The sequence below is a fragment of the Callorhinus ursinus genome, unplaced genomic scaffold (assembly GCF_003265705.2).
Source record: "Callorhinus ursinus isolate GAN/ISIS: 27379988/994484 unplaced genomic scaffold, GSC_fseal_2.0 scaffold19, whole genome shotgun sequence".
NCBI classification, from domain to species: Eukaryota; Metazoa; Chordata; class Mammalia; order Carnivora; family Otariidae; genus Callorhinus; species Callorhinus ursinus.
This window is the reverse complement of record NW_027397081.1, coordinates 6,626,837-6,652,397: the sequence shown is the minus strand read 5'-3', so window position 1 is coordinate 6,652,397 and position 25,561 is coordinate 6,626,837.

Sequence of the window (25,561 nt, the reverse complement as noted above, 5' to 3'; positions counted from 1 at the left end):
CATAAATCAATCATCCTGCAAGGATTTTATAAGGACCCACAATGAACCTGACAGTGTTAGTTCCTAATGAGGGCTTGAAGATTTTAAAGGCATGCACCTCAGTCTCCTATGAGTTTCAAAAAATTTCATCATAAAAGTAAACTTAAGTCACATTAAATGTTTGGGGAACGATTAAACACAGAAGTGTGGTAATGATCATAATTCCAGCAAACAGAAGCACAAAGAAAGGAGAAATACAGATAGGGAAGTAGGATGTGATCTGGGCCTTGGAAGAAAGAAGGGTGGGATGGATGGGCAGAGGGAAAAGGAAGAACACTGTGGGTGGGAGGGACAGACTGGCTGGGGGCTCACAAATAGAGGAGAGCTGGCATGAAATTCAGGTCATGCATCTGGTAAGAATTCATGGATCTGTGTCTGCGGGGAAGATATTTGGTGCTAATGATTTTGTCTTGGGTTTTCAGTTGTCAGTCCACTGCACCAGGGTAACTGCAAACTATCCCATATTATTTGAAATTCTCAAAAATAACAAGTTGGACTATGACTCAGAACAAAATGTTAGAGCTCTGAGGGATCACAGCACTCACAGATTCAGGAAGGTGGGCTCACAAGGTCACAGCTAGTTAGTGAGAGCTACCACCTCTCCAGACAACCTCATTCAGGGACTTTTTTTCTCTAAGCCATGTTTCTTCACATTTTAAGCTTGGCAGCTTTTCCCTCTGGTCTCACCATATCACCAAAGACTACACTCCTTAAGAGCAGGGATATCCATCAATTTTATCTAGTACAGAATAATTATTAAGCATGAACTATGTGCAAGGCATTTGGGCTAATATGATAAATGATATAAAAGTTTTAAGAAATAAAACAATCATGTTCTCGCCTGTATCCACAGTGCTAAATCAAAATGGGTAGTTTTGTTCTATAGCACATATATGAAGTGATTTCTATGTGGAACGTGGAAATCGGAAGGAAGACCTGGGGGAGGAGGCAAAAGTAAATATTATTTATTGCAATATACTATGATTAGTAAAATGACATCAGGGAGCTGAGGATGCTGAGCAACACTGAGGAAGGATAATTAATCCAGCTTAGGTTTGGAGAAAGGGACAGCCAGATGTCAGGGAGTCTTCATGAAAGAGGTAATATCTGAATTTGTCCTTAAAGAATGAATAGAAGTGGCCCAGACGAAAAAAAAGATGAAGGGAACAACAAGAGCAAAGTCATGGGAAAGCAAGACAACATGGCGTGTTCAGAGAGCTAAAGCAGTTGAGTATGGATCAAACACGATGTTACAGTCTAGGAGTGATAAAAGAAGAAGCTATTGAGAAAGCCAAAGGGTCCTTGCACTTCAAGTCACAGAACTTGATTTTTATCATGAAGGCTACATGGACCCATAGAAAATTTAAAGTAAGGCAGTGACATGAGCAGATAGATCGTGCTGGTAATTGAGGGAGACAAGACTGCAAGCCGAAAGACCGTTTAGTGTCACATTAGGCAAGAGATGATGATAGAATGTTACAGGATTTGGTGTATACATGAGGGGAGATGGTTGAAAAAGAAAGAAATCAAGGATGATTCCTGGGTTTCTAATTTGTGTGACTGCTAGCACCAAGATCAAGAATCCTACAGAAGAAAGACAAGTTCACGTTGAAGTATACTAACTTTAAGATATCTTTTCAACATTTGTTTGGGGATGCTGAGCCCACAGAAAGATTAACAAGTTTGGAGTTCAGAGGAGAGAATTGGGCTTTCTTTAGCAGTCACCAGCCTATGAGTAGTAAAGTTCTGGAAGTAGATGAAACCACGAACAAGACAATGGAGGACGAGAAGATAACTGAGCTAAATGGAGCCCGAGCAAGCAGGAATATTCAAGGATGGGCCAAGGGAGAGGAAGGAGTGAGGGGATGGAGAAGAAATGGTCAGAGAGGAATTAAGGGGCACGTGGGGGAACAGAGGAGGGCGTGATCACCAGTTTTGATACAACAGCGGGTCAAATAAGATATATCTAGAGGCATCCATTGGATTTGCAAGTAGGAACTCACTGGTGACAATAGAAAGGAGTTTATAGTGAGTCATAGTGACTGGGAGATGAGGAAATGAAGACCATGCGTCATCAATGTTCGGGGAAAAAGAGGAGGAAAGATTGGATGGTTTCTTGAAGGGGATACAGTGTCAAAAAAAGGATTTGCTTTTTCAGATGATTGTGTTTATGGGATAAGGAGGAGTCAGGGAAGAGACAGGCTAAAGATAAAGGAGAGAGTAGGGGCTAACTGATGAAGTAAACCCAGAAAGCACTGTAACAGCAAAGTGCAACTTCTAAAGGTGAGTGCATCACCAGAGAAGGTAAGGTCTATAGAGAGTCAGAAAGGTTTCTCAACCCAGCTCAGCTCAGACAGAGGCCATGCCTTGAGTTCCTCATGGTAACAGCATAGGAGGGAGCACTTTGAATGACAAACCCAGAATAATATAACCCTAACTCAGTTCTTCCATAGACATATTCTCCTAATTGCCTAATAACATATTAAACAAGCAGAAGAAGAATAAAATAATAGTCTCATGCAAAATGATGACATGGAAAAAAAAAAGCTGAAAGAGAACATTATAACACTTTGACAAATAATGAAAACAAATCTTAGAATGTGGCCACAAAGCAGAAAACTTTATTCAATTATTTCAAAATGAGGTAGTCAAAACTTCAAGAATTATTAAATCTTTGAAACAACAGCACAAACAGAAAAGCTCAGATATTATAGGACTAGGAAGAATAAAGTAAGAATTGACATTTCAGAAAAGAATTCGAATTTCAGAATCTAAGACTAAATTAAAGAAACACAAGACTGAATAGAAACCAAAGAAAGTACCTTTTGGAAAAGAGGATAGAAGGGAAATAAATAAAATAATAACAAATCAGTCAGAAATGTTCAAACTTTTGTATGGTTCAAGAAAAATGTAAATATAAAATATAAGTAAAGAAGAGTAAATAGACAATTGGTACACTCCCAAAAAATAAATAAATAAATGAAATAGAACAAATGTTTACAACTATACTTCAAGAAAAATGTCCTAAAGTAAAAGAAAACTTGCATCTATATATTGAAAAGTGTACTATTGCCATGGAAACTTGATCCAGAAGTGTCAACATAAAAAACATTTCCTGGTAAAAGTCACAGCCTTTAAATACAAGGAAAATCCTTTGGGTATCTATAAAAAGTCTGTCATTTATAGGAAAAGAACATCAGAGCAGACTAGACATCCAACTTGACTACTTTATTTCATACTGGTAAACAATGTAGCACTTTTAACATACTCAAAGAAAGAAACTGAAAACTCGGGTTTAAAATCTATCTAAAATTTTCTTCAATATAGAGGTCACAGACATGCTGGAACTTAGAGAATACTATCTAAATTGGAGCATGGGAGAGAGACAGTGGAGAAAAATAAAATGGTGACTAGTTAACCTCTGTACTGGCCATACCAGAAAACCAATAGCAATAAGAAGTGACTAAGCATATTAAACAAAGATAGAAATGTGTCTGTTTTAACAGAAATTGAAACTTTCAAATAACAAAAGAAATGCCAATACTAGGCAAAGAAAACACAGGAGTTTAAAGTAAAAACAACATAAAACAACACCAAACATACCCATTATGTCAATAATTGCAAGAGGACTTAACTCACCAGAGGAAAAAAAAACAAACAACTATTCTCATATTGGTTTCTTTTAGACCCAGATAGATCAAATGGACAAAAGCAATTAGTAAGGATATAGAAGTTATAAACAAGCAATAAGACAGATCTTACTGATATGTATTGAGCATTTCCTAATAATAAAGAATGCACCTTCTTTAAGAGTACACATGGAACATTTATAAAAATTAACAACACATTAGGCCCCAAAGAAAGTTATAGTAAATTTTTAAAAGTACAGTATATTCTGACCAAAGTGCGATAAAACTAGAAATTAATAAGATTTTTTAAAAGTCCTTCCACTTGGGTGTGCGGGGGTGGCTCAGTCGTTAAGCGTTTGCCTTCAGCTCAGGTCATGATCCCAGGTCCTGGGATCGAACCCCACATCGGCTCCTGGCTCAGCAGGGAGCCTGCTTCTCCCTCTGCCTCTCCCCCTGCTCGTGTGCGCACGCTCTCTCTCTCTCTCTCTCTCTCTCTCTATATATATATATATATATATATGTCTTATATATATGTAAACAAACACATAAAAAAAACCTCATTCAACTCTGACGTCAAGAAGGAAATATAAAAATTGCCTAACTTCCACAGGGCAACAATAAATAAAATGAAATATACTGTATTGAGGGATACAGCTAAAGGAAATGCTCAAATAAAAATTCATAACTTTATTATCTATATCTATAAAATGAAAAAAATGTGTTAAATACTGAATTCCAAAAGTGAGGAAAAGAACAATAATGTCAAAAGAAAGCAAAATAAAAGAATTACTAAAGATAAAAGCAGAAATAAGAGTTAGAAAATGGAATATATAGCATTAATAATCTTGTCTTCTGAAAAAATTAATAAAATGGACAAATCTACAGTAATTTTGTTTTTAGTAAAAAGGGTAGGAAGCACAAATATACAAAATAAACATGGCAAAGGAAAAATAACTATCAAAATAAGGAACTTGTTTAATCTATGTAATTATATTGGCACAATTCTAAGGAAATATTTGAAAACCTAGATGAATGGAAAACTTCAAAATAAAAAGTTGAGATAGTAAATCCAGACAGGTCAATTATCATATAAATAACTGAGAGAGTTTTCAAAAAGCTCCTCTTCAAAACAGCACCAGGACCAAACAGTTTTACAAGCTGTACTGGAATACTACAAAACAGTTAAAAACCAGATAGTCTAGCTGCTATTTAAATTGTTCCAGAGCACAGAAAAAGAAGGAAAATCAAATATTTTATGTCAAACATATTCATTGATAAAAAAGGCATATAGAGATAACATGAAAAAGAAAGCTGGGCGCCTGGGTGGCTCAGTCGTTAAGCGTCTGCCTTCGGCTCAGGTCGTGGTCTCGGGGTCCTGGGATCAAGTCCCACATCGGGCTCCCTGCTCCGCGGGAGGCCTGCTTCTCCCTCTCCCACTCCCCCTGCTTGTGTTCCTGCTCTCGCTGTCTCTGTCTCTGTCAAATAAATAAATAAAATCTTTAAAGAAAAAGAAAAAGAAAGCTATGTAGCATTCTCATTATGAAAACTGATGTAAAAATTCTAAGTAAAGAATTAAAAATAGAATCTTATGTCAAAATATGTCATGATCAAAGAGAGTTTATTTTGGAAATACAAGATGATTCCATATGAGCAAATCCATTAATGTAACTAATCACAGCAACAGGTCAAAGGAGAAATCATACTACCATCTCCAACAATGCTAAAAAAAAAAAATCATTTGAAAAAATTCAACATTTATTTCTGATCACACATACACACTCATTCCTAAAATACAAATCAATTAAACATGTACTTTACTTAATGGGGAAATACTTAACGGGCACTCTCATTAATGTAAGACACAACACAAAGTCACCCACTGTTGCCACTTAACATGATACTGGAAGAATCAGCCAATGTAATTAGATAAGATAGAGCAATTGGGAGCTAAAATTAGATCTATTTTTAAATAGCAGCTCTGTATATTAAGAAAACTCAAGAGAATCAATGAAAAGCTATAAAAATCAGAAAATGCAATAAATTAACAGGATATAAAATTAATATATGGCATCAATAGCTCCCATATAAACACACACTAGAATATTATGCTATTTAAGGAGGAGAAGGCTTAAAAAGACAAACTATCTTGTCATACTCTGAGCAAGGAGCATGCAATGTCTACACAAGGAAAATTTGTAAACAGTACGGGAAAGATGAAAAAGTACATTTAGACAAATGGAAAAACATTCCATACTCTTCCATGAAAACTCAACACCAATGGAGGGATCAAGCTTTCACAAAGAAACAAACATTCGTAAGGATGACTGCCTTCTCTTCAGTAAGCCAATAGTATGGCTAACAAAGGAGGCGGGTGGAGCAGGGCAGGAAGGACATTAATCTGGATTAAAGGAAATTTACAACATAACATAATTTGTGGGCTTTGTGTGGGCCCTAATTCAAACAAACCAACTTTTAAAAAAATTTTTGGTAACTAACTGGGTAGTCGATGATACCAAAGAAATATTTTTTATTTTGTTAGACAGAATAACAGCATAGTGGTCATATCAGAGAATGTCCATAATTTTTGGAGATACGTTCTTCAGCACATAGCTGTGAAAGAACATACTTGGAATTTGCTTTAAAATAATTCACCAGAGACACCTGGGTGTCTCAGTCGGTTAAGCGTCTGCCTTCGGCTCAGGTCATGATCCCAGGATCCTGGGATTGAGTCCTACATCGGGCTCCTTGCACAGTGGGGAGCCTGCTTCTCCCTCTGCCTGCCTCTCTCTCTGACAAATAAATAAAATCTTTAAAAAAAATAAAAAATAAAAATAATTCATCAAAGAAAAAGCCAAAAGAGATGGACAGAGAGCAAATATGGCAAAATCTTCAAAATTATTGAACATGAATATACATTTGCAAAGCTTCATTATCTTCCCTTTGATGTATCTTTAAAATATGTGTAATACAATTATTTTACTTAAAAAAATGAGTGCAAGTAGTAGGCTTAAGGGGAGTGATGATCTGAGTTAGTGAGGGAAAGGGAAGTTAGGGTTTGAAGAACAGTACAGAGATCCACCTCAGGGGGAGGGTCCTGACCTGGGTGGAGTGGGTCTACATCAGTGTAGGAAGAGAAATGACAAATCAGAGTCAGGAGTGGTGTTTTTCTCCAGGAGTATGAGAAAAGAGAATCAAGGTATCGCACACCTTCCCAAAGCCAAACAATCCAATCCCATAAGGACCAAGCCAAACTCTAAAGACAGCAGAACAGGGCTCACCAGTAATGGGGGGAAACGGACTGCAGGCATAGCATGGGGGTGGGCACCCTAAGCCGCTGAGGCACACGGCAGCGAAAAAGGAAATCAACCCCTCTTGGAAGCTTGCACTGTTCCCTACACTGACCCTGCAGTTAGGCCTTCCTTCTGAACCACGGCCAGCACTGCTCACTCCTTTCTCTGGTCTCTTAGAACAATAGCTGTGTACCCAGCACAGCACATAATTAATAATGACACTGGCTGACATTTATCTAGTTGTTGCCTCATGGCAAGGTAAGCGTGGCGGTACCTGGATGATCTCCTTGCATCCTCAGAGCAAAACGAGGAATCTCAGCAATGCTAGGTCAAAGTGAGGGAACTGGGATTTGAGCTCAGATGACCTGACTCCAGGGCACAAGCTCCTAACCAGGGAGCAAGATTGTAATTACAGCTTGTTAGCTTCAACCACTTTGATTCTTTCTCCTTCAAGAAACATGTCAACATGCAAACAAGCGAGGAATTTAGGAATGACACTGAATCCACCTTAATTCATATGAAAAAGAAGTAATTCACAAATTTTAGGACTTCAGTTATTATTACTAATAAATGACCTGCAATGACTCTCCCACCTGATTGCAACATGTGTGTACTAACACTGTGGCTGACAAGTGTGCTCCTAATATGCTTATTCCCCGAAACACTTTCTGAAAATTTTTCTACACTGAATTGAGCATTTCAGTGTTCTAATTTATTTCATTCATGAATGCCAGGTGTTTGTGCCAGATATTCCCAGTAAATTATAATCTCTTTGTGGGGAAGAATTAAGTCTTGTGATCTCTTTTAAAACAATTCTCCAAAACATCTGGAATGTGCCAGACTCAACAAACCTTCTCTGGATAGCACCAAATTACTGCTGAAATAACAGTAGTGAGAACAGGTAATGCTAGGGTGCGGCTTCCCCATACATAAAAACCTTTCCATCAACCCATCAGGCTTCTGAAAGTACACAGAAGGGAATCCAAGACCACAGCCTAAGAGGGGTGTATCTGCAGTGACATAGCTGGCTTTTTGTGTCCTTGCTCCTCAGAGAAGACGTGAATGGAGAAACTTCCTAGCACTGTGAGTGTGTAATTAGAAGCACCTAATGATGTAGCTGGATCTATTTTGTTTTAGTTCTGCACCCTAGGTGCATTCTAACAGAGCATCACAAGCTCGTATTTGTCTGAAGAAGACCTAAGGACACGTCACCCAGACCTAAGTCTATTAATATGTAAACAAAATTGATTCTCTGCACCAAGGACAAGAATGCTTGCCTGGCAAGGTAACAGATACAGATTTCTCAGTACAGGTTTCTAAGATGAAAATAAAGTAATTTATCTACCAAGCTGGGCAGTTTAAAAACCTGAGAGCGGGAGAAAATACACCTGAAGTAGGGTATGATTAAAGGCACTCTGCAAGCTTAAAACGTAAGGCAAATCGAAAACATTAGTATATGCCAGAGCTAGGATAATTTTCACAAAGAAGATTTGTGAAATCTCTTTGAGATCGGAGAGGCAGCACCTTCTTCCTTTCTGGGACTTCCTAGCAGGTAGGTAAAAGACATGAGATTTGGAGCCAGACAGTCCTGCCGGTGGGCACTCAGCAAATGCTGGCTACCATTCTTGTTGTTGGGGAGAGAAACTTTCAACCCCTGGACCCCTTTTCCTCCAGAGATGAAGGAGCTGCCAGGAATAGGCTGGACCATGTCTTCCTAATGGGGTGGGAATCCCCCCGGGCTCTGTGACCTCTCCTTCCTGGTATGCACCTTGCTGGGGGAATACAATGTCCAGAGAGCTGGGCTGCCATCTCTCCTCCGTGCTTTTCTACTGCCCGATAGGTTATGCAGCTGAGGGTGGATTGAGTCCAAGCCTGTTCTGTAGACCGAGCAGCTAGCTCTCTGACTTATTTAACCACTTCATCTATGCGGCTAATAAGAGTGCTTTCAGATCCCAAGACTTGGAAGGAAGGTAGTGCTAATTAAGCTTCAAGCTCAGGCCCCAAGAGGGGTGCTGGGGGGAGAAGGAATGCAGGTTGGACAGCATTTGAGCATTGCTGAGTCAGAGTCATACCATTTAATAACCTCAAAATCCTACTAAAGCCCACACTGTTTTTGTTATTATTGTTTTTAATCGCTATGATTATTGCCTTTGAAGTGGAGAAGGTCAGTGGTGTGGTCAATTGTCTTATAAAGGTTTCCCATTGTCCCAGGAGCCACCTGTGCTTCAGCCCTGTCTTACCCACATTCCTCACTTTCTGGCTAATCTTGCCTACCATTTTAGCTTTCCTTTATGGAGTGCCTAGTCATGTTTGTACATACCTCTTTTTATCTCAGTATTCATTAATTCGTCTTTACTACTCATCCTGAAATTAATTCCCTCCATGTTACATAAGAAGAAATGGACAGGGGCGCCTGGGTGGCTCAGTCGTTAAGCGTCTGTCTTTGGCTCAGGTCATGATCCCAGGGTCCTGGAATCAAGCCCTGCGTCAGGCTCCCTGCTCGGCGGGAAGCCTGCTTCTCCCTCTCCCACTCCCCCTGCTTGTGTTCCCTCTCTCGCTGTGTCTCTCTCTGTCAAATAAATAAACAAAATCTTTAAACATGAAAAAAAAAAAAAGAAATGGAAAATCAGAGAGGTTAAGTAACCTGTCTAAAACCACACAGCTCATGAGTGGGAGACCCAGATCTGAACTCCAGATCTGTTTGCAACCAATGAGCATACGTCACACGAATATGCCTACTTTCCCATTCCCACCTTCAGCCCCTTGAGAACTTCAATTGCATGAGTTTGGCTGGAATGGGATCAAAGTCATGGGTTCAATCTCCACGTAAGCTCAGTGTTCCCTCATCTATTGGTTCAATTCCCTCCTCTGAACCACCACATGTATATCAACCCCTACCTCTAGCCCATTAAAGAGCTTTCTCTGATCTAAACAGTTCCCCATGCCTCAACATAAATTAGCTATCTCTGTCAGGATAGCTAATCAGGACCTACCTCTAAATTTTCAGAGCAGACATCAATTAGGGCATGAGTCACCGAGGTGCCACCTCTTGTTGCTTGGTCTTTACCACTGAACCTCACTAAAACACAAGCCTTGGGTGCGGGAGCCACAGAGCGCTCTCATCACGGAGATCCTACACTTGAGAGGAGCTGCCAGGGCTCAAACTCGAGGCCTCTTCCCCCCCCCCACTTCAGAAAAGAGAGGGAAAAATACCTAGGCGCTGTAGTGTGATATTGGAAAAGGTCCCTTTACCTTCAGCAATTTCTCTGACAGTCAGAAAGAGAATCTGCAGTGTGTGGTATGATACCTCAGCCCTCTCAGGCATCTTGGGAAAGCCAAAAATGAATACGTGAGCTTGTGGCTGAGCGGAAGGAGGTGTGGTATACATGAGGAGCAAGATAAATGAGAAGATACTGTCTGTTGTGAACCACTGTAGATTTGGTGTGAAAGGATCAAAGCTGGGCCTTTGTTTCAAAGAACAGGGCCAAGCCAGTGGATTCAACTCCACTGTGTTAGAACGCTTCTTTAACAATTCCCTTGCAACCACCTTTGTAAGTAGTTACCTTCTGACCTCGGGTCTTGCCATTGAATACCACTCTTGGCAGGAAATCCTGAAGACTATCCAAGCTTTCATCAGTTCGTAGGGATTATTTTAACCAGAATGATTTCATTACAAAACTTGTTGTGAATTCCTTAAAAAGAAAAGCAGAATCTCCATAAGGGTGTCTATGAAGAGAGCACACACATCTGTCTTTCCTGAAATCAACTGAGCAGGGACTTCCATGTTCTTTTTGAGAACTGAACAATCGCTAGAGCAAGTAAGACTCAAAGCTGTCAGGTGAAGCTGGTAAACATGCAAGAAACTTGGCCCCAGACAATACCAGGCCTCTTCCAGTCAGTCTGAAAACAGAGAAGAAAAGTTTTGAAATAGCATCTTCAATCTCATGGTGAGACACGGTCTCACTGCCCAGAAGTCCCTTCTCCTCCTTCACCACACTAACCCCCTCTCATCCTATAAGACTCCACAAAGGTCTCGAATCCAAGTTCTGTGCTTATCTTCAGCACAACAGCACTCGATGCTATAATCACTAACCTGTCTGTATCTCTTCTACCGGAATGTGAGGGGAGAACGGTGACTTTTTACTCTTAATCAAAAGAGCTCAGCTCAAAGTCTAGCCCACTGTTGAATGAACAGATAGGTAAATGGAAGGGATAAAGGAACAAACAAATGACCAAGAGAATGAAACAAGGGTATAGCACAGCTTTAAGATACAGGTTTGGAATTCTGCTCTGGTCCAGATCAGCCCAAAAGGCAGTGGGCCAATCTGCATTGGGAACAGTAGGCCAAGATGATAATTCCCATAGTTTCTCTATATAAGGATATAAAACCCACCTCTCTTCCCCAAATTCCAATATATCCACCCACCATTCTTCCAAACCCCAGCACATCTTCCCCATCTCTCACTGACCTGTGTTTAGGCATAGGCTCTACACCAAACACAGCAGGTCTGCCCAAAGGAATGTGCCCTAAAGAATCCCATTTTCCTCTGGGCGGAACTCACCTGACATCACAAGTTCCCCAGCTTTACCCGGCAGGATTCAAAGCTCAGACCATCCATAAAACCCTTAACCTCAGAAACCATGAAATAGAGGTCAGGAGGAATGAGGAATAGAAATATCTCCACCAATAGCCCAGGGGCACTTCTTATGCCCCCAAGGTAAAGTGGACCACTGGCCTGAAGCCACAGGTGGTGAGAAGCATTTTCCAAGACAAACTGCAACCATTGCTGGCCTTCAGATCTCCAACCCAAAAGCTTATTGGCAACTATTTGCATACCTTTGTGTGCTATTTGCCTGATGCACTGAAAACTCTCTTGCTTTTTATTTCTCCCCAAATTCCCCATTTATATTTTTACCTCCACCACAAAGAATTGCCCAGCATGCAGGGGAGATATGGAAGGGAAGAAGAAAGAGGTAAGAATAGTCACTAGCAATGATTGAGGGCCTATGGAGGCACAATCTTTCTGCGGAAAGATGTGAAGATGTTGGTTACTCAAATCCAGAGGCAACCAATAAACAATTTAAACCTATGATCTAAATCCTCCAACTAATAAGCCAGCTGTCAAATCACTTATCTAAAGCTGGCCCAAAAGAGAAAGAATACATTAGAAGAAGGAACACAAAATGAGCCTCACTAATCATCCAGCAGACAAGGGATTTTACATCATTACTGCCCTTGCCAATATGCTGGAGCTCCTGGAATTCTTTCAAGATAAGCTCAGTCTGTGTATTTTATCCACATATACCATCAAGTGCTGAAATATATAAGAAGAAGCAGGAAGGCCTTTTCAATCTGACCAAATGAGGTTAAGAGGGTTGGTTTGACCCATAACCACCAAAAGAGATTGCATTCATAAAACCTAGTTTGCTCTACAATTTATATATTCAATAGTCTCTGAGCAATTCTTACAGGTACACGTTGGGAAGTGAAAGAAAGCGAGGTTCAGAACTGCATCATTCCACTCTAGACTTATTACATTTTAGTGGGAAGTTCTGTGTTGTTGTTTTTTCACTGTAGTACTTAAGGCAAGTCCATATGCAGCAGAGTAATATTTTCAAATCACACAGCAGAGATTCTATAAAATGTCCCCTGTGCTCAAACAGAACCATCACCATACTCTAATGCAGTGTGACAATACACGATACAGTCATGCACATGATATTACAACAAACTGGGTCATTGCAATCACTCACCCAATGCTCAGATGAAAAGACCATTAACATGAAGTAGCTAGGGAAAAGATGCAATCAATTTCCCAGGATCCAATCTCTGAGCAGAGTATATATTGAATAGAGGAAAAAGAAAAACTGTCTAGGACCTGGAGGAATGGCTAATATACACTCACTCCTTCCAGCCTGAAAAGTGGGACACAATAATAATCAACATCGTGGGACATGACCATGCTTTGTGCCCAGAAATGCTCTGGAGGGCTGCTTTGTGGGTTTGATTCCTGGTATATGAGTACTGCCTCTTCTCCACTGATTGCCCACAAAATGGTTACCTGTACATTTTTGGAGTGACATATGATTTCAAAGGAGAACTTGATTATTATGAAACTCAGGTTATTCTGCTTTCCAGATATTAACATAAAGACTAGCCCGTGTCAATAACTTTTTAGATAAGACATCAAAAGCTCAGGCAACAAAAGCAAAAATAGACAATTGGGATTTCATCAAACTAAAAAGCTTCTATACTACAAAGGAAACAACCAACAGAGTGAAAAGGCAACTCACAGAATGGGGGAAAAATATGTGTAAACTAGATAACTGATAAGGGATTAATATTCAAAATATATTAGGAACTCATACACCTTAATAGCAAAAAAATAGCAAGAGAGAGAGAGAATAACCCTATTAATAACTGGGCAAAGGACCTGAATAGACACCTCCAAAGAATATAGACTCATGGCCAACAGGTATATGAAAAAGTGCTCTACTTCACTAATTATCAGGGAGATGCAAATCTAAACCATAATGAGATATCAACTCACATCTGTTAGAATGCTATTATCGGAAAGGTAAAAAGCCCTGGTGAGGATGTAAAGAAAAGGGAATCCTTGTACATTGCTGGTGGGAATGTGAATTGGTGCAGGCAGGCGTTGCGGAAAACAGTGAGGAGGTTCCTCAAAAAATTAAAAATGGAACTAACTTATGAACCATCAATCTCACTTCTGAATGCATATCCAAAAGATATGAAATGAGGATCTCAAAAAGATATCTTTCCTCCCGTGTTAAATTCAGCATTATTCACAATAGGCAAGATATGGAAACAACTTAAGTGTCCATCAAAGGGTGAATAAAGAAAACATGTTGCATATGCACAATGGAGTATTATTCAGCCATAAAAAAGGAAATCCGGCCATTCGTAATAACACAGATGAACCAGGAGGACATTATGCTAAGTGAAATAAGCCAAACACAGAAAGACAAAATACTGCATGATCTCACTTACATGTAGAATTGAAAACAGTCAAACTCATAGGAGCAGGGAGTAGAATGGTGGTTGCCAGGGGCTATCAGGAGAATTAAGGGTGCATCAGGCAAGGGGTATAAAGTTTCAGTCATGCAAGATGCATAAATTTCAGAGAGCTAACGTGTAACACTGAGCCTACAGTCAACAATACTGTGTTGTATACTTGAAATTTGTAAGATGATCATCGTAAAGATCATTGTGCATGCACACACACATACACGCCATATGTATATATGGTGATGTATATGTTAATTAGCCTGATTGTGGTCGTTATTTCACAGTGAATATGAATATCAAACCATCAAGTTGTACACCTCAAAAATATACAATTTTTCATTGTTAATTATACCTCAATAAAGCGGGGGGAAAAAAGAATAGCCCACTTGTACTGCTGCTCTTCCTTACTTTCATTTGGGTTTTCTGAAGATGTTTTCTACATGTAAATAAAGAATGGCAAAACAAGTTTGAGCAATAAAGTAAGGATGAGAGAAGTTGGTAGAAATGGTAAAATTGGGGTTTGGATAGAATCTTCACAACCATACAATTTTTAAAGAACTCATATTTTCAGGCATAAAGAACTTTCTTATCAATAATTCCAGTTAATAAAGATGTAAATCATCCCACTCTCTCAAACAGGTATGTTCCTGATCAAACCAGTAGACTGAGTGGTGGAAGATATAACAATATTATGTAGCATCAGCAGGAGTTGAGCAGAACCTCAAAAGGCCCAACCACAACTGGGTCACCACATTCAGGGTTCTGCTCAGGCTGAGAACCCAACTCTCGTTCACTAAAACACAAATGAGACTGAATTGCATGCCTGAATGCCAGTTTATCAATTTACAATTAGAAATATTAGCACAGACCAGAACATTCATGTTAGGTATGAAGACTAGGCAGCTACCTTACCATACGCTCCCAGTGCTGACAAGAGCTCCTCTCCTTGGGATGAGGAAATTAGTCATCATAACCTGACTTCTTTTCCCCCTTCCTTCTTCCTGTTGGGCTTTCATTCAAATACAACAGTGGCATCATTAAAAGCCACCCCCAAACACATAACAGTGCTGAATACTTGTTGCAAGAGACTTTGTCCAATCAGAAGAGATACAATCGGTTATCTTACTCCCCAAATCTAGTACTTTTTTTTTCTGACCAGAAAACAAAGGTTATGAAAAATTCTCTTTATTTTTATGACAGAATCACACCATATTAAAGTAAAAGAGATAGTAGAAAGAATCTAGGCTAGCTCCCTTAGCAATCCATTCATTCATTCATTTATTCATTCAGGAAATTTGTATAGAGCACCTAATATGAGCAAGGCATGAGTTTAGGGAGTTTGGATACAGTAGCAAACCAAGGTGACAAGAATCCCTGTCGTCATGGGACATGTTCAGTCCTCATGACTAAACTTAACATTCAGTCAGGAAAAGATACAAAATAAACATAATAAAGAAGTGAACTTTAAAGAACATAAAACATGCTTTGGAAACAATAAAAAGTAGAACCAAGTAAGGAAGAGCAGCAAGTTTATACGGTCTAAGGGGCTAGGAACAATTTTGAGTAGTCAGGGAAGACTTCATTGAGAAAATGTCATTTGCACAAAAGCTTGAAGGATATGAGTACATTAATCCTGGGGACATCAGTGGGAGAACATTTCAAGCGCAAGGAACAGACAGTGCAAGACTCCAAGGCAGGAGTCAGTCCAGAATGTTCAAGGAACAGGAAAGAGGTGAGTAACGCTGGAGCAAATAGGAGGAGATGTTCAGAGAAATAATGGAAGATCAGATCAAGTAGAGAAGCCCTATAAGCCATTATGAAGACCCTGGCTTCCACCATGAGTGAAACAGGGGTTTGACCCATGTTCCTTCCACTTTAATAGATTCATCCTGGCTTCTTTATTGAGAATTAATGGTGGAAGTGGGGATGCAAGTTAGGAAGTTGTTACAGGAACCAAGATAAAAGAAAAAGGAGACTGAGTGATAGAGTGAGAGGGAAGTGGCGAGAAGCAGCAGAATTCTGAATCCACATTGAGGACAGGCACAACAAAACAAGCTGATGGATGGGACACGAGATGTGAGGTCAAGGAAGATTCCAAGGTTTTGGCCTGAAGAGCTATGAGAATACCGATGCCTTCAGTAAAAGCTCCATCAGCTCTCAAATACATGAGGCAGGTGGGAAGTAGGCTCTACTACTTGGGAACTGAGAATTTAGGGACTTGAGGATGATGAGACAGCAAGAGCAGACGACCCAGTCACACGCTCTCCAGTACGTTCTGCTTCTGAACCCCTAATTACACATTCCCCAAACGTGCAGTCCTCTTAGAAACAGCTGTCCTCTGTCCAACGATAACAGCACAGTGGGTTTTTTCTGCTTCAAGAAGTCCCTGGCCCTTGCTTTGGAAACACTCACACTTCAGGGTTAGATGAGGCTCCCTGCAGTCTTGGTGGCCTTGGCAGTCTACCCGGACAATGATCTGAAATGTGAATGTACTATACTCTCTGTACGATCTCCTCAACCCTGGCAGGATCTTAGTGACTATTCTAAATGGTTTGAGGTTCTTCCTCCTCTCTAAGCCCACGAGAAGTCCAGAGAACCATAAATTTATCCACGTTGTCACTGCAGCCTGAGCCTTCACCAAAGCCCTGCATTAAGGCTTTTCTAACAATGAGTTTTTAAGGCACTTCTATCCACAGCCTCTATCACAATGGCCATGGTTAACTAGTGAGTGCTTTCTTTAAACAAAGTCATAAACAGTGGTTCGATATTCAAAGCAGGAGTAGGAGACCAGGAGTCCCATTCCCTTGGCCTCTTGCCCCACACCTTTAAGTAGGCACCGAGGAAAATTGAGGGTTCTGTGGAACACAGTTTGAAAACCAACAGACTATGGCTTTCTATATGAAAATGACGCACATAGGTGGAGCACATTCATCCCCTTCCAGGTGCTCAGGCTTAAGAAAATTAACCCGCACAGTCCTACAGTTTCTCATATTTGCGTTAAATAGAAATAGTGGTGCAATCAGTTAAGCATCCATCTCTTGGTTTCAGCTCGGGTCGTAATCTCAGGGTCATGAGATGGAGCCCCACAGTGGGTTCCATGCTCCGTGCAGAACCTGCTTAAGACTCTCTCTTCCTCTGCCGTTGCCCTTCCCCCCGCTCACTCTCACACTCTCTCTTTCTCTAAAATAAACAAATAAACCTTTAAATATATCCAAGCTCTCCATCAGAGCAACGCAGCCATTGTCTGCCAGAACAGTGAAAAGCCACTGCAAACTGTCAACATCCTTCTTTTATTTCCTCCCAGAGCATGCTTCTCAGGAGGCATGTTTCAGCCAAAGTTCAAAGGTTTTTTGTAAGGCCGAAAGAGAACTCTCCAAGAAAGCCTTCATTTTGTGACCTCCTCCTTTTTACAAGAGGCTGATCAAATTTCCTCACCATTTTCTCCATTATAAAAATGTATTTCTCTGATGGCACGCCAAGGCTGCAGGAGCACTGTCTCACAGCCAGGGAGTCTGGACAGGGCTGATAGGGTCTCCCCTTTTTCTCTAGAAAGGGCCATCTGTTTAGATCTCCGTGTCCAGGGAGGAGGCCAAAGACCCCTTCCCAGCACCACTTTTCCCAGTACCTTCCCTAAAGAGCAGTCAACCCTCCAAACCTAAGAAGGCTTTACTTTGAATTCTCCTCCCTTTTGAACTGCTGCATGTCGTTGATGGAAGAGAATAGCTCTCGTCCCGCTCCTGGACGGCACTGTGCCACACGAGCGCCCTGAAGCAGCATTGCCTGTGCTTACAGATTCACCAAGACTCTCCCAAAAACTGTTTCTTCAGCTTCTGACTCTAACTCATCTTGCTCTACGGGCTCAAAATCAATCCAAATTATTTGCCCCTTCACTATCTTAATTGTTTCTTGTGTCACCCTTGTACCTTTACGGAAATGTCCTTCCCATCTGTCCCCACTGAGAAGGATAAAGAGGTCCCCATGAATGCCATTTGATGAGAACAGGCCCAGTGGAAGGTGGGCGTGGGCTTTCAGGATCCCCAGCCCAATCTATGTTTGGGCTCAGCCAAGGGGCACCCCAGCAGCTACATGCAGATGAGGAAACTGACGCCCACTCATCACGAAGGTGGTTTGCCCAGGGTCACACAGGTCCTTAGTGACAAACCTGGCATTCAAACTGACGACCCTTAATTCCCTATCTACTGGGCATAATAAACTTGCTGGAAAAAGATGACAGGTTTTTCAAAGGTCAAAATATTTTATTATCTGAATTGTGTAAGACTGTTGAATCACAGATCCGTACTTCTGAAACAAATAACGCAACATATTTTAAGAAAAAAGAAAAAGAAGAAGATAGCAGGAGAGGAAGAATGAAGGGGAGTAAGTCAGAGGGGGAGACGAACCATGAGATAGGATGGACTCAGAAAAGCAAACTGAGGGTTCTAGAGGGGAGGAGGGTAGGGGGATGGGTTAGCCTGGTGATGGGTATTAAAGAGGGCACATTCTGCGTGGAGCACTGGGTGTTATGAACAAACAATGAATCATGGAACACTACACCAAAACAAATGATGTAATATATGGTGATTAACATAACAATAAAAAATTTAAAAAAAATATTTTATTATCTAAGAAAACTGAAGTAAAATCCATGACAAGGAATGGATTTATCACAGGAAAAGAAGCTACTTGTTCTAGATTCTTTTATCAGCCTGCTAGTGACTAATGTTCATCCTTATGAATTAGCTCAAAGATGTGTCCCTCCACCTAAAATGCATAAGCCATAAAAGTAGGAGGGCAGCGGGCTGAGTGAGTGACAGCATCCTTCCCAAACCCTGAAGTGCATGGGTGAGGAGATGGGTGGGCTGTGTGTGTCTGTGCAGGAAAAGGGAAAACAGCACCCTGACAGAGCTTATAGAACAGGCTCTCAGAGGCTAAGAACTGCCCCCGAGGACACTTTCTGAACTCGTGTAGTCAGCTGCTGTGGCTTTGGCTTTCACTTATGGGGGTCCTCCAGAAAGGACTTGGTTATTATTCCCTGCACTTCAGAGCTAAATTATCCTGCAGTGCATATAAGTCAGCAAGGCTGTTTTTCACCAAATTGCAAACAATCGCTTCCCACAGTAATTGTTCTGTGAATTCCCCTGTCTGCATAGACAATAGGTTCCGGCTTCAACTCTTAGGCTCAAACACAGCCATTACTGGTACAATAGACCCTCTCTCTGGCTGGAAATCAGGGAAGGCACTGATATTGAGGGCACTGTGCTGGCCACATTCAGCAAAGAAAAGTGACTGCTGGAAATTACCGAACAGTTTGCAGAATCTCAGTGGGTACATGCCTCGTGATAGATGGCCTCTTACAAGTCTCTACATTTTCATCTATTTCTTAGAGAAGGCATGGACGAGGAAGGGGCTGAAAGTGGAAAGAAAGTGGGATAGGACCAAGACAGAAAGGAGTGCCTCCTTTTGTTTCCTTCGCTTTTCCCTGGTGTGGTCTCAATCCATGAAAGAACGAAATTTCTGGATGCTGAGGATGCAAGAGTGTTTACCTTCATATAATAGGATCCCTTGCTTACCCAGTGAGACTTTCTTTATGCAAGGCCAGTGTTAGGCTTGCCTTTAAAACAATAGCGACAGCAATAATAATGCCGTGCCGTATCACTGACCTATTGTCAGCGGCTCTACTCACTCTGATCTCTTGCCTTTTCTCAGCCCAAAAGCACCAACCACTGTCCTCCCACCTTTTTCTGTCTCTAGGAATTTCAACCTTTCAACCCTTCGTTATCTAGACTTTCAGTAACAGACTTAGTTCTGTACAGAACCCAGAAAACCATGTGCTTCTCCCTAGACCTCTGTCAGGATACATCTATTTCTGCTCACCACGGTATCCTGTGCACATAGGAGGTGCTTAACAAAAACTGTTTGAACGAAAACGAAGAAATGAACTGCACCCTCCCTTTCTGTCCTCTCTGCCTGAAGGAATGGGCAGTGCCTTCCTGGACTGTGCTTCATCTGTTTCTGACCTTTTCTCCAACTCACCAACACCATTTTGAATCGCACACTTGTTCCTCGCAGCACAGCAAACACACGGACCGTCTCCGTGTTGCCTTAAGATCCCAAGTGAACTTCAGATCTGGGTCCTATTTTGCGTAGTTCATGAAGCCTCAGCGGCCACACCAGCTCAAAGTGACCTTCCCCCTCGGATCCTACCACGCACAGCACTCATTTGTCACTGATTCAGTTCTCATTTCATTGTGTAGATTTCAGACGTGTTTGCCAATTTTGTATTTCCCTACTCAGTGCACAAGCTATAGCAGGAAGTCAGTAACTGTACATTGAGGTGAATCAATGAGAATGCTTCCTATTTCAGTAGTCCTATTAGGGTTTACAAATGCTGAATGTGTCACTGATGAAGTTCTAAGTAACAGTACTTGATAGAGCCTTAAAAGGAAGGAAAAAAACTTCCTGTACATCCAAACAGTTGTATGCTTTTGTTAAAATGATATTTAAGAAAAATATCACTAGTCGATACATATCAACAAAAACCCAGGGCCTAAAAGAAACGAGGTTGCAGACAAGAAAAAATATTAACAAATATCAGATATGTGGCCCTCAAAATTGGTTTGTAATTCTACCCAACCAACTGATCCATCAGGTATTAGGCACTGACATACAGAGAAGGAGTGGTTTGGTTTTTTTGTTTTGTTTTGTTTTTTTTACTGTTTATGCTTTAGTCTCTGGTTATATATGTATTGCCTGGAGAATGCATTTATGTGTCTTTACTCAAAAGCTCCTAAAGGATACCATCCTCACCATCACCATCATCATCACCATCACCACCATCACCACCACCATCATCACCACCACCACCATCACTACCAACATCATCAACACCATCATCACCATCACTACCATCATCACCATCACCATCATCACCATCAACACTATCAAGATCATCACCATCATCATCACCATCATCACCATCATCATCAAACGTCTCACTGTTCCTGATGTGGGTCTTGCAGAAAGAAAACAAGGCAGACCTCATCCCTGACCCTATGAGAGGTCACAAAAATAGGCATACCGGCAGGAGCACTCTTTACAAGGATGCATAAATAGCCAATCCTCAACCAAAACCTATCTTGTAAATGAAACATGGGTCACAAAGTCATGCGGTCGCTGAAAGGAAATAGTGCTAAGAGGAAACAAGATAGTCTCTAAGGTGTTGTCTCCAAGCTCTAAAATTTAAACAGAGGCAGGTTCTTCAAGGGTGCCACTTTGTGACCACCTTTAACAAAAGAATGTAACGGGAGTCCATAAACAGTGTGGATAGAGAGAGACCTGGGTTCAAATTCTGACTTCACCACTAACTTTGGGCAAATCATTAACCTCAGTGAGGTTCACTCTGTTAAGTGTAAAATCACTCCAATGATATTTTTATAGGGATGTTATAAAAGTTAAACATACTTGGCACTTAATATATATAAGCATTAATATGGGATTTTTTTTCCCTTTCATATTTAATGAGCAGACTCATCAGGATCCTTTAACAGTGAACATACAAAACTCGGTTAGAGGAGATTTGGAAGGCAGCTATGCTCACCACTATACTACCATCGGTTAGAGGAGATTTGAAAGACTGTCAGACTCCTGGATATTGGACCCTTCAGTCAGAGGACCATCAAGAATAAATGAGGATGGCAGCTCAGGGATATAATGCTGGGACAATCTGTCACTACACTGGGCCCTCTCCACCTTCAACATCAAGATGGAGACATGATTTGCCTTATATCAGTTTTACATGTAGTATGAACCAAGGAAGGCCAGAAGGTTCCCACTTCCCACATATTTCCCGCAGAGTCTCCATAGTGTTTGAAATTTCACTGTTAGAGACTTGCTTCTTGGATAAAGTCTCAGAAACAGTCCTTGCCAGATTTCCTCTTTTAAATTTCAATTCTTGAGAGAGTGTTAATAAGTTGGCTGTTAGTGACTAAGCAGACCGGGAGCATTATAGGAATAAAAGGTTATCAAGAACAAAGGTACTAGTGAGCTCTAATGATAAACGTTTAATGACTTCACAGCTCTGACCATCACGATGCCCAAATAGAGGTGCTGCATGGAGAAAGTATATCCCACTGTAGTGACATCTGTAGGAGGTGATTTTCACCAAAGTACCCTTCATTCACCACACCCTCCCCTTCCTACCTGACTGCCTGATTCACGACATCCAAGCTACATACCTGGGGACATCAGCATCCCTGACTACTATAGAAGTGCCTTCTGCTTCACAGAACTCACGTTGCTTTCTGTGTGCCTGGTCTGGGCTCCGTGCCATGTTCTGACATAGCAGACCCAGCATCATCTGCCTGGCTCTCCAAAGAAAGTGAGTGAGGTCTAGGAGGATATTGAAGACAGGAGGCTAGCGGCCCAGCGTAGAGGGCCAAATACTCATCACAGGATTCTGAATGCCATTGCTGATTAGAAAAAGCCAAAAGTTCCTCCACTGAAAGAGCACAGTTTACAACTCTAATAATTTATACATGGGCTCACTTTCCCTGAATAATTACAGATTATTATCCAGCTAATTACAGTACATGGTATTAAAAGATCTGGAATTCATTACTCCAATCTAGAAAATTACTTTGGCACGTGTTTTGAAAAGAAAATGCTGGAAAAGCAGTTCAGTTCCTGCCAGGGGGCTATACGGCAGTGGCTTCACGTTCTCTTCCCAGCACGAGACAGGCTTATACTGCTGTGTAACCTACAGATGTCCTAAATGCAGATTTTAGCATCTCACTCCCAAGGGATGTTCCTAAGTAAGGTTGCCATGTTTACCAAATAAAAACACAGGATACCCAGAAAAATTTGAATTTTAGAGAAACAATACATAATTTAATGCAAGTATGTCCAAAATATTGTATGGGACATACTTATACAAAAAAATTATTCATTGTTTATCTGAAATTCAAATGTAACTCAGCATTCTGTATTTTATCTGACAACCTTTTCCCCAAGAGAAATTTGAAACATTAAGTAATGCTGAGGAGAGACAGTAAAAGTGTAGGTTTAATGAACAGTATCTCAGTGTCAAAAATTGGAGATCAAACTTCATACAAAAATGTGAATCTCCAACAGGGGAATATTCAACACTGGGAGGAAAATGTCCATGGGAATTCTCAAGCACGAGCCTTCATTCTTAGATCAAAATGAAAAGTTGGCAAACTATTCCATGCCTATGTGGATCTGATCTTTGTGGAGGGTCCTTAGCCATCTCCAGCTACAAGCATCTTTCCGATCAACATGCAACAAGAGGGAAAGGCACAGGGAATACACCCTCCTGACATGGTCTATCCTCCTGACAGCATCCTCCTGACACGGTCTATCACCTACACCCACCCGATCCCACCAGCTGATGCATAATTCTTTTCGGGATGACACTCTCATCCACTTAAATAAATGACCATTTCCAACGCCCCCACTATCTGAGTACAAACAGAAATGCCCATGCTGATGTTGAGTCAGAAATAGTGAGGGGTTAAGGGATAGAAAGGGGAAGAAAAGGTATTTTCTAAAAATAAGGATGAAAGTACCAATGCCTCATTTTTTTACTCCAAAATGACTTTAAAAACTACTGAGTGTAAGAAATAGTCACTGACTAACACATTTGAAAAGAAATATGGTCTAAATATAGGCAAAACTGGGTGCTACTGACCACAGGCAGAGCAAGATTTCAAAGGCCAACATCAGAGTGGGTTGTATGTCATCCCCGTAGTTCAAAGAGCCTTCATTCAGCACGGGCTTTCCGAGCAGCTGCTATTGCAGGAGGCACTGCATCGGCACTGCGTCGGCACTGAGGTTACAGCGGGGAAGAAGACAGGCGAGGCCGCGCTCTCTGAAAGGCTTGTACTCAAGGCATGGGGGTGGGGGGGGGACGGCAAAGGTAACAAACAAGGACAGGACGGGTAAAGGGCGCCCGGGCGGCTCAGTCGGTGAAGCGTCTGCCTTCGGCTCAGGTCATGACCCCGGGGTCCTGGGATCGAGCCCCCTCATCAGGGCTCCCTGCTCGGCGGGGAGCTTCCTTCTCCCTCTCCCTCTACAGTACCCCCCCACACCCTGCTCATGCTCTCTCTTGGGCAAGCTGGCTGTCTCTCAAGTAGATAAATAAAATCTTTAAAAAAAAGAAGAAGAAAAAGACAGATAAAATAACTAGATTATTTCAGGCAATATCAAGTGCTATAAAGGCAATCAAACAGAGTAAGATGATTGAACAGGATTATACGACACTAAAGATCTAGATAAGACAGATTCAATGTCCAGTGGCTTCCCCCAAAATATCTCTAAGTTCAAGGTTCAAGGTGGAGGTAGCCCACATTCTCTTGGTCACCTCTACCACAGTTTTGCAAATTTATTCCTTTTACAGACTGACTCACCTAATGGCCTTGTGTCTTTTCTAACCTGGATGTCAGCACAGACATGGAAGAGAGTCCCCTTCCATGGTATTTTCTCTCTCCCTCTTCCTCCACCTCTCTGTCTACACACACACACAGCCCTGTGTGGAGCAGAGTTTACCGAAGGTTTGTGGGAGAGACAGAAACAGGAGCTTATTTCACCACAACACGAAAACTTAAAATTGAATTAGACATCCTGTTCAGAGCCATCCGAGGATGCTCTGCCACATCGTTCCTACCTTCTTGGCTTCCTTATTACAATAATCTTCTCTTCAGATCTAAGGATAAGCTTCTTACACCCTTTTCTTATTTTACCTACTATTAAACCATCAGTTCAGGGTCTCTTTTTTTCAAGCACTTTAGCAAGGTATTTCCCTAAATAGATAGTTTCTTCTTTAAGAAAAATCCTGGCACCAGCTGTTAAGATAACAATTTGTTTCAACAAGCTACACGTAATAGGCAAAAATCTGTATTTTTCTCGGTCATTCTTGGGTTTACGAATCGTTAAAATCCCTTGACTTTGTGATAACAGAAAGTTTGAATGAAGCCAACACTCTTTCTTCTTGCATTCAGTTTCCCAGCTCCATTCTGTATCCCATACACTATGTTCCTGGTGAATAACAAGCTCTCAATAAAAGTCTGATGAATTTAATTTAACCTATGTGTACACCCTGTAGAGCATAAGACATATGACAGTGAGCCAACATTCAAAACAGGCAGCTGGTTTATTAACAATAATTTGCTACCAGCTGTACATAGGAGTACATTACTTTTCAGGTTGTTTCCTGTTCTTAACATTAAAATATACTCTTAGGGCATCTTTTGAAGCAAGCTAAGGTAGAACAGGCCTCTCTATCCTCTGAGATTTCACCTTTAAAGATGTTTCACTCAGATTCAAAATCCACCCCCCCAAAAAAAAGTAAAAGAAAATAGAGCTAATCAAGCCAGCATTGGCTAAGTTCATCTATTACCCATGTCTTATCAGTGTATCAAAATCATCTCTTATCTCCACAAAAGTCACCAATATCCTAACTGCTCTAGAAATTTCTGATTTCATTTATGATTCTTTCCTAGCTTCGTGGGATTAGTTCGGTCTTTAAATTAATTTTTAAAAAACTTCTCACCCAGGAA